The sequence below is a fragment of the Triticum urartu genome, chromosome 3A, assembly GCF_056163025.1.
Source record: "Triticum urartu cultivar PI428250 chromosome 3A, HENAU_Tu73, whole genome shotgun sequence".
NCBI classification, from domain to species: domain Eukaryota; kingdom Viridiplantae; phylum Streptophyta; class Magnoliopsida; order Poales; family Poaceae; genus Triticum; species Triticum urartu.
The window spans coordinates 472710526-472721012 of record NC_141875.1 but is presented as its reverse complement, the minus strand read 5'-3'; positions in this window follow the sequence as shown (position 1 = coordinate 472721012).

Genomic DNA, 10487 nt, shown 5'->3' with positions numbered 1-10487 from the left:
CGGAAGAGTACTGTACGTGGAGAGGCTGACAGCTGGGTCCAGGCGGCCGCAAGGAAGTGCCTCCTTATTATGCGCAAAATAATTATTCCTCCACCTGACAGCAGTGACCCACCGGACGGGCCACCTTATTTCACGAAAAAACGTTTCCCCCCTGACTGCTAGGACCACCGGACGGGCCAGCGTATTTCGCGAAAAAATGTTCCCCCCGCTGTCAGCTCGGACCCATCGGAAGTGCCTCCTTATTACGCACAAAAAAAATGAATACTCCCCGTGCTAGCTAGGACCCACCATGGTGGGAGGCTGACTTGTGGGCCTACTAAGTTGACTAGGATGGGGGCCTTTGTGAACTTTAGTCAATATGAAGGATTCTAGCTCCAGTGACCGTTCAATGTCCATCCAATGACCGTAGTGCTTCTTCAACCTCTGGTCTTCTTGCTCCAGCCGCCCAAAGCAGCGCCGGTCGTGTCGCATGCTCCTGCCTCTCATGGTCGGCTATGCTGCCGCGGAGGCCTCACCGCCCCATACTATTCCCACCGCTGGCCAGGCCCTGCGGCGACGGCAGCCTCACACCGCAGCCGAACCAGTGAACCCTCGTACTCCTCTCCGCGCGGGCTTCCGCTGCCGCGTCTTCCCCGGCTCCCCGTCGTCCCCTTCCTAGGCCTCGCTGTCGTCCACTGCCCTGGTGTTCTCAGCGCGGCGTGGTCAACGTGGTCAAGGAACGACTTCCATCGGACGTGGACTGTACGTGGAGAGGCTGACAGTTGGGTCCACGGCCGCAGCAAGGAAGTGCCTCCTTATTACGCGGAAAATAATGATTCCTCCACCTGACACCTGGGACCCACCGGACGGGCCACTGTATTTCGCGAAAAAACGTTTCCCCCTGACTCTTGGGACCCACCAGCTACATATTCGCACGGAAGGAAGTGCGTCCGGGCAAAAAAAAACGATTCGCCCCCCTGACTGCTGGGACCCACCAGCTACATCTTCGCAGGCAAGGAAGTGCCTGACAGTCAGGACCCACCTGGTCGAAGCGTACGTAGCGTTGTCATTCTGGTCGCGAACGTGTACGTACATATATACTGGTGGATGTAGAGGCACACACGTGTCGTACTAGATGCGCGTACGTGTCGTAGTAGAGGCGGGCACGTAGCATGTACACGTACGTACAGCGGCCGGGGTGCAAGAAAGAAAATACGGCCACGTATGTGTACATACGGGCGGGGTCTCAAACGCCTACTAGCGCATACGTATGGCCAGGGCTCGTGTACATGGCTGGGTCGGAATGGAGAAATAGCGTCGTCGTTGTGTTCATGGGGAGGCAACGGAATGCGTCGTGTTCATGGGGAGGCAACGGAATGCGTCATGTTCATCGGGAGGCAATGGAACGCGTGGGAGCCAACCGGCTGGGTCGGAACGGAATGCGTGGTCATGTTCATCGAGAGGGCTTGGATGGAACAGGCGATGGAAACGAGGCCTGGCGTACCGCACAACAGAGGAAACAGACCTCCTACGTTCGAAACTGGGTCCTGTTGATCGGGAGGCGTCTGGCGTACCGCAAAACGGAGGAAACGGACCTCCTACAGTCAAAACGGGGGTCCTGTTGATCGGGAGGGGTGTGGCGTACCGCAAAACGGAGGAAACGGACCTCCTACGGTCGAAACGGGGGTCATGTTCATCAGGAGGGGTGTGGCGTACCGCAAAACGGACGAAACGGACTTGTGTTGGAGCGCTACGGTCGAAACGGGGGTCCTATTCATCGGGAGGGGTCTGGCGTACCGCAAAACAGGACTCCAAGAGATATTGTTCATCTCCACCGTCGACCTCCTCCAGCCTCCACGGGCTACCGTCGACCTCCTCCAGCCTCCACGGGCTCCTGTTCATCCAGCCTCCACCGCGTGCTACTCCACCAGCTACTGTTCAACCACCCCTCCATGGGCACCCCTCCATTGTCTACTGTTCATCCAGCCCTCCACACCACGGGGTCATGTTCAACCACCCCTCCACGGGCACCCCTCCACCGTCTACTGTTCATCCAGCCCTCCACCACACAACGGGGTCATGTTCATCCAGAGGCAACGCCACCGCTCACTGTTCATCCAACCCCCCCCCCCCCGCAACACTCACTTTTCATCCCAGAGGCAGCATCAATCGGCTTCAGTTAGCAGCAGTAGCGAAGGAATCGCTCGATCGGGTTCAGTTAACAGTCGATCGATCGCTCGGGTTCAGTAACGCGTAGCCTGCAGTGCAATCGCTCGGGTTCAGTTAGAGCCCAACACCTCACTCGGGTTCAGTTAGAGCCAACGCCTCGCACACACGTGCGTACGTGTATGAGAGAAACGCGCATCGCTCGCCCCCCGACCTCCCACCGTAACCGGGAACTCCCCGAAATTTTCCTCGCCCTCGCTTCTACCACGGTTTTTTCCGTCATGGACGGCCCAAAGAATGTCATGCAGCTGCGTCTCCGGCCCGCCCAGGACGAAAAGCCCATTTTCTGTCATGATTTTTTTGTCATAGAAGTAGGAGCCCACCACATCTATGATGATACCGGGTTTTGTCACAATTATCGTCATAGAAGTGCCATATGTATGACAGAAAAAAATTCGTTCGGCCGAAAATGTCACGGATGTGTCTTTTTTTGTAGTGTGAGCTACTGATAAAGAGCAAGGAAGAGGCGGAGATCTTCAATGATCTACCCCTGTTTGATGTGGATATCTTAAATAACTTCATTGATGAATGGTTTGAAAACCCCAACATCAACCTCGATGACCTTGAGCTTCCAATTGGCATCAGTGTCTCTTTCCACAGTGTCATTGCTTCTGAGCTGGCTCTAGCTCAGAAGATTGTTGAATTGAAGAAAAAAATTGATTATGAGAAGGCTCGGTTCAAGAAGAATGTGGCTAATGATAACCCACAAGTATAGGGGATCGCAACAGCTTTCAAGGGTAGAGTATTCAACCCAAATTTATTGATTCGACACAAGGGGAGCCAAAGAATATTCTCAAGTATTAGCAGCTGAGTTGTCAATTCAACCACACCTGGAAACTTAGTATCTGAAGCAAAGTGTTTAGTAGCAAAGTAATATGATAGTGGTGGTAGCAGCAACAAAAGTAAAGACAGCAAAAGTAATGTTTTTGGTATTTTGTAGTGATTGTAATAGTAGCAGCGGGAAATCAAATAAGCGAGAACCAGTATATGGAAAACTCGTAGGCACCAGATCAGTGATGGATAATTATGCCGGATGCGGTTCATCATGTAATAGTCATAACATAGGGTGACACAGAACTAGCTCCAATTCGTCAATGTAATGTAGGCATGTATTCTGTATATAGTCATACGTGCTTATGGAAAAGAACTTGCATGACGTCTTTTGTCCTACCCTCCCGTGGCAGCGGGGTCCTATTGGAAACTAAGGGATATTAAGGCCTCCTTTTAAAAGAGAACCGGAACAAAGCATTAGCACATAGTGAATACATGAACTCCTCAAACTATGGTCATCACCGGGAGTGGTCCCGATTATTGTCACTTCGGGGTTGCTGGATCATAACACATAGTAGGTGACTATAGACTTGCAAGATAGGATCAAGAACTCACATATATTCATGAAAACATAATAGGTTCAGATCTGAAATCATGGCACTCGGGCCCTAGTGACAAGCATTAAGCATAGCAAAGTCATAGCAACATCAATCTCAGAACATAATGGATACTAGGGATCAAACCCTAACAAAACTAACTCGATTACATGATAAATCTCATCCAACCCATCACCGTTCAGCAAGCCAATGATGGAATTACTCACGCACGGCGGTGAGCATCATGAAATTGGTGATGGAGGATGGTTGATGATGACGACGACGACGAATCCCCCTCTCCGAAGCCCCGAACGAACTCCAGATCAGCCCTCCCGAGAGGTTTTAGGGCTTGGCGACGGCTCCATATTGCAAAACGTGATGATTTCTTCTCTATGATTTTTTTCTCTCCGAAAGCAAATATATAGAGTTGGAGTTGGCGTCAGAGGGTTTCCAGGGGGGCCACGAGGTAGGGGGGCGCGCCCTAGGGGGGCACCCCCCACCCTCGTGAGAAGGGTGTGGGCCCCCTGGTCTTCATCTTTGGCCTAGATTTTTTATTGTTTTTTCTAAGATGTTCCATGGAGTTTCAGGTCATTCCGAGAATATTTGTTTTTTGCACATAAAACAACATCATGGCAATTCTGCTGAAAACAGCTTCAGTCTAGGTTAGTTCCATTCAAATCATACAAGTTAGAGTCCAAAACAAGGGCAAAAGTGTTTGGAAAAGTAGATACGACGGAGACGTATCAGCCAATCTCAGTGTGGCTGATGTTCAAAGCTTCACGCAGACGTTGCATGAGCTCAAAGAGCAGTTCCACCAGAAACGCCAGGAAGCAAGGGTTCAAGAGAGAGAATGAAGTACTTTGCCGAGAAAAGTGTTCAAGCTCACAATGAAGCAGAAAAGCGCAAGGCTCTGGGGCGACCTGCCATCGACCCCAGAATAGCTGCCAAGAAGAAGAAGAAGCATGTTGTGGCCCAAGCTGAAGCATCAGGGCAGGAAGAACCTCGCATTGTCTTCCCGGCCAGTATGATAGGCTCGCAGCCTAAGGTCCCCACAGCTGCTTCAGAACTCAAGAAAACAAGGGGAGCTGAAGCCGAAGCCCGTAAGCAGACCAAGAACACCACTGACGATGCTCCACCAACCAAGAAAAGAAAAACCAAGAAGAAAGATCGGGCTGCTCCCACATAGCCCCTTCTTGTCGAGCCAAACTCAGTTGCTCGTCCTGCGTCTGAACACCGTGAGCGCCAGTTGATAGTTCATGAGCCTGCTACCACAGAGGCTCCTGAAGCTGAAGAAGATCCAGTTGTTGACCCCACCACAGCTGAAGACATTGGTCCCCAAGACAATGTTGAAGATGATGAAGTCCTTCCTCAGATTGAGCACAACATGGTATCATCGCCTGTTCTGACAAACAACAAACTCATCAGCATTGGTCGTCCTTTGACGCCAATTGCTCAGGATGATTCATGGGCTGATCACCCTCAAGACTCCCCCCGTCAAGAATCACCAAGTACTCCCCCACCTCAAGCCACCACTCCAGTGCTTGAAGATGATGAATTTGTGGCCCAGCCGACCCCCTCTCCAAAGGCGTCGCCCGCACTTCGCAGGCTTCACAAAGGACCAAGGCCATGATACGTCTCCAACGTATCTATAATTTATGAAGTATTCATGCTATTATATTATCTGTTTTGGATGTTTATGGGCTTTATTAGACACTTTTATATTATTTTTGGGACTAACCTATTAACCCAGAGCCCAGTGCCAGTGCCACTTTCTGTTTTTTCCTTGTTTTAGAGTATCACAGAAAAGGAAAATCAAATGGAGTCCAATTGACCTGAAACTTAACGAAACTTATTTTTGGACCAGAAGAAGCCCACGGGGTATCGGAGATGGACCAGGAGAGTTGCGGGCTGCCCACGAGGGTTGGGGCGCGCCCACCCCCTGGGCGCGCCCCCTGCCTCATAGACAGCCAGGAGATCCACTGACGTACTTCTTCCTCCTATATATATCCATATATCCTAAAAACTTCGGGGAGCAGAATAGATCGGGAGTTCCACCTCCAGAATCCTCCGTAGCCACCGAAAACCAATCTAGACCCGTTCCTGCACCCTGCCGGAGGGGGAATCCCTCTCTAGTGGCCATCTTCATCATCCCAGTGCTCTCCATGACGAGGAGGGAGTAGTTCTCCCTCGGGGCTGAGGGTATGTACCAGTAGCTATGTGTTTGATCTCTCTCTCGTGTTCTTGAGGGGTACGATCTTGATGTATCGCGAGCTTTGCTATTATAGTTGGATCTTATGATGTTTCTCCCCCTCTACTCTCTTGTAATGGATTGAGTTTTCCCTTTGAAGTTATCTTATCGGATTGAGTCTTTAAGGATTTGAGAACACTTGATGTATGTCTTGCGTGGGATACCCGTGGTGACAATGGGCTATTCTATTGATTCACTTGATGTATGTTTTGGTGATCAACTTGCGGGTTCCACCCATGAACCTATGCATAGGGGTTGGCACACATTTTTGTCTTGACTCTCCAGTAGAAACTTTGGGGCACTCTTTGAAGTACTTTTGTGTTGGTTGAATAGATGAATCTGAGATTGTGTGATGCATATCGTATAATCATACCCCAGGGATACTTGAGGTGACATTGGAGTATCTAGGTGACATTGGGGTTTTGGTTGATTTGTGTCTTAAGGTGTTATTCTAGTACGAACTCAATGATAGATCGATCAGAAAGGATAACTTTGAGGTGGTTTCGTACCCTACCATAATCTCTTCGTTTGTTCTCTGCTATTAGTGAATTTTGAGTGACTCTTTGTTGCATGTTGAGGGATAGTAATGTGATCCAATTATGCTATTATTGTTGAGAGAACTTGCACTAGTGAAAGTATGAACCCTAGGCCTCATTTCCTAGCATTGCAATATCTTTTGCGCTCACTTTTATCATTAGTTACCTTGCTTTTTTATATTTTCAGATTACAAATACCCATATCTATCATCCATATTGCACTTGTATCACCATCTCTTCGCCAAACTAGTGCACCTATACAATTTACCATTGTATTGGGTGGGTTGGGGACACAAGAGACTCTTTGTTATTTGGATGCAGGGTTGCTTGAGAGAGACCATATTCATCCTATGCCTACCACGGATTGATAAAGCTTAGGTCATCCACTTGAGGGAAATTTGCTACTGTCCTACAAACCTCTGCACTTGGAGGCCCAACAACGTCTACAAGAAGAAGGTTGTGTAGTAGACATCAGGCCACAAGTCACTCTGTCGAGCGTTCCAGAAGGAGAAGAGCACCACAACTCAGTGGCACGACAAGTGTTCCCTGACGCCACTCCAACTGTGAACGTCTCAGAATCTGAAGCCAAAGCTGCTGAAGACAATCCGGCTGCATCAGCTGTTGATCAAGAAGTACCCCGTCAAGAAGAAGAACGTGTTACTACACCCCCGTCCAACCCTAAAGTTGTTCTAGAGGAGAACGTGTCCGACCCTCTAGCTACTCGAGTGGAGGTTGAAAATACTGAGGCGGCCACTAACACCAATACTGAAGCCAATGACGTTGTCATGGCCGACGCTAATGTGGCGTTTGAAGCTCATGTGGTGCCAGAAGTGAATGCACGTGAAGCCAATGCTGCATCTGAAGCAAATCTGCAACTTGAAGCCCACGCCTCTGCTCCTGTACCACCTCCAAGGCCACACACCATCGAGCAAGCATATGATTGTGGTCAGCTTGTTACTGTCCGCTGGCCCATTCTGGTTCCTCCACCTGCTGCCGGTCCATAATTTGACTATCATGTAGAGCACAGGCCTCAGGTCCAGAAGCCGAAGCCAAGGCTGCCAAGGTTTCCAGGTACTGCAACTTCACCAGGATCTTTCAATGCAAATGGCTTCATAGCACACAACACCTTCTTTGATAGCGCCAAGAATCCATATTCCAAGCCAAGAATATCATCTGATACGTTCTGGAGTTATCAGCAGCGCAGTTACTATTCCTGCATCTTATACAATCAGGGGCGCATTTTTCCTCATATGCGTCTAGACTGTGAAGCCATGGCTGGCCTGCCCTGCCTAGAAGAAGCCCTTGACTGCTTCAGAGATGCTGGCCTTCTACAGTTTGTGACTGCCAAAGAACATTGGAATGAAGAGCTTCGGCTACAATTTTATGCTACCCTCCACATTCACGGCTACAGCAGGGATCCGAAGACTTGGATCCTTGAGTGGATGACAGGCGATGTACACCATGAAGCTAAAGCCCAAGACATCATTGAGCTTACTGCCCTGCCCACTCCTGGCAAACACTATGAACCAGGTTGTCAGCTACACCAGAATGCTTTGGAGAGCATTTTCCAGAAGCCAGAGCCTAAAATGAGCCAAATGCTAAGCATGATGAAGCCACTGCCCCATGACGCTGACTATCCCAAGGAGTTCTTTGTTGAAGACCTAGAGTATCTGCCCCGCACTATTTATCATATCATCAGGTGAACTCTTTGGCCTATCAAAGGACATTCTCCTACAGCGAAGCTTGAAGGAGCAATGAAGACATTGGTTTTCTATATCTTCAATGGCATCAGCTTCAATGCTCAAGACTTCTTCATCAGACAACTGGCTGCATCTGGCTCCGATATCTTTGGTTTGAAGTTCTATGCTCCATGGGTAATGCGCCTCCTCAAGCTTCACTCTGCAATCAACTATCAGCCTTCTGCACGCAATCATCTCATATTCTTGCCAGAGGTTGTTCTATCTGTCGAAGCCATATACCCAGAGCCTGCCAAAGAGCCTGTTTGTCTTCACAATGCTGATCACCAAAGCTTCACACAGCCCATTGAAGGAGTTCAAGCCGTCACTCGTGTTTATCCTTTGGCTAGCAATACACGTGCCCCTCGTACCCAAACTGAAGCCACTGAAAGCACAATTGCCCAAAGGTCTTAGAAGCGATCTCGTGTTATCAATGACCGAGAGCTCTAGTCACCCTGCACCAGAAACAGGATAAGCATCATGACTGGCTCAAGCGTCAAATGCAGAGCCTCTTGGTGGATGTCAATTGCATTCGCAACCTTGCCACCAAGAATGCCTTTGTCACTCATGAAACCTGCCGCCGGTCGTGGAAGAGTCTGACTCTGCTGAGCTCTGAAGATGATATTCAACATGATGGCTTCACGGAGAGATTCAAGTTTGATTCAACTCCTCCCCGGAACACTCACTTGCGTCGGACTCCGTCACTCGAAGACTCTGACTATTCTTCCTCAGCTGCAACTGTTAATGCCAGAGTCATTGATGACCAAGATGATGCTACTTCACCACCTCCAACTTTGGCGCGTATCGACACTACACCAAGTTCGTCTGCACCACCAAACCTCAACAACGACTCTACTGTTCGCCTACTCCTCATGGGAACGAGTAGAAAGCTCTATGTCTTCAAACCTTTTTGGTCATTACTGACAAAAGGAGGAGAAGCATGTGAGTTGATAGTCTTCAAGCGGGTCCATAAGGGTGGTTGCTATACATTTTCCAAGTGCTTACAACTCTCGCTTTTCATACATTTGGTTCTTTGAGTTGTAACACTTAAACTTGATGGTCGTCTGCTACCTTTTCGGTCAACTATGTGATGCGATGATAAATTCTGCATGTGCGACAATAAATTCCACATGAAGTCATTTTGCAGACGTCCATTTTTCATTATGCATGTCATTATCTTCACTATATCCCTTCATGCATGATGAATTGTTTTCATAAGTAGAAGAGGATCTCCACAAGTACAACCTGCCATGTGCATTTGCATTCAAAAGCAAAATACTTATATGCACATCTTCAGGGGGAGCCTTTTTGCTAATTACGAAGACAATACCTCAATCCTTTACAATTTCACATACTTTTATCCCCGTTGAAAACTTCAACCAGTTTGTCATCAATCACCAAAAGGGGGAGATTTTAAGTGCATCTAGTGCCACCCCTAGTTGGTTTTGGAGTATTGACGACAAACATGGTTGAGGGACTAATGTGTTTATGAGAATTGCAGGATAACACAGGTAGTAGTCACTCATTGATTCGATTTACCTACCGGAGATGACCCCTAAAAATGTGTGAAGACATTGAAGACAATGGTGGTATGTGAAGATATTCACGCTGAAGACTATGACATGAGAAGACATCGCATGAAGACTTTGGAGCGCGAAGACATAGTTGTTTCGTAGTTTCATTTTCTTCTTTGTTGAGTCATAGTAACCACCGTACTGCTAAGTGGGGTACAAGTGAACAAAGTTAGAATGACTAAAGTGATGCTCAACCAAATCCTAAGTCTTCGAGCGAAGACAATGAGAACAAAACTTATCCAGAGCTGGATAAGTCAGCTTTACTTGTAGCCCAAGTCAAGCTGCCGCATGTGTTTGAAATCTGACTGTTGGAACATGTGTCAGTTCCTTAGTGACCCAGGGTCATTTCATACAAATCAGGTCGGGTTGCCTAGTGGCTATAAATAGCCCACCCCCTACACCATAAATTGGTGGCTGCTCAGAGTTAGCGCACGGCTTTTGTCGTTTGAGAGCAACCCAACTCCGAAGCCTTTGAGAGAGAAATCCTTGCGAGGATAAAGCCCTAAACACCCAGAGCCAAAGAGTGTTAGGCATCACTGAATTCTTTCTGTCTATGTGATCTGAAGACTTGTTACACTTGAGGACTGTGTATCCTCCAGCCGGTTAGACATCGCGTTCTGAGCATCCAAGAGTCATTGTGGATCGCCGGTGAATGAAGTCTGTGAAGGTTTGGAAGTCTACCTTGAAGACTTACCTGAGTGATTGGGCGTGGACTGGGTGTCCTTAGCTCAAGGGGAATAAGGTGAAGACACGGTCTTCTGAGTTGAATCTCAGCCTCCATAACCAGACGTATAGTTGTCACAACAGCTGGAACTGGTCCA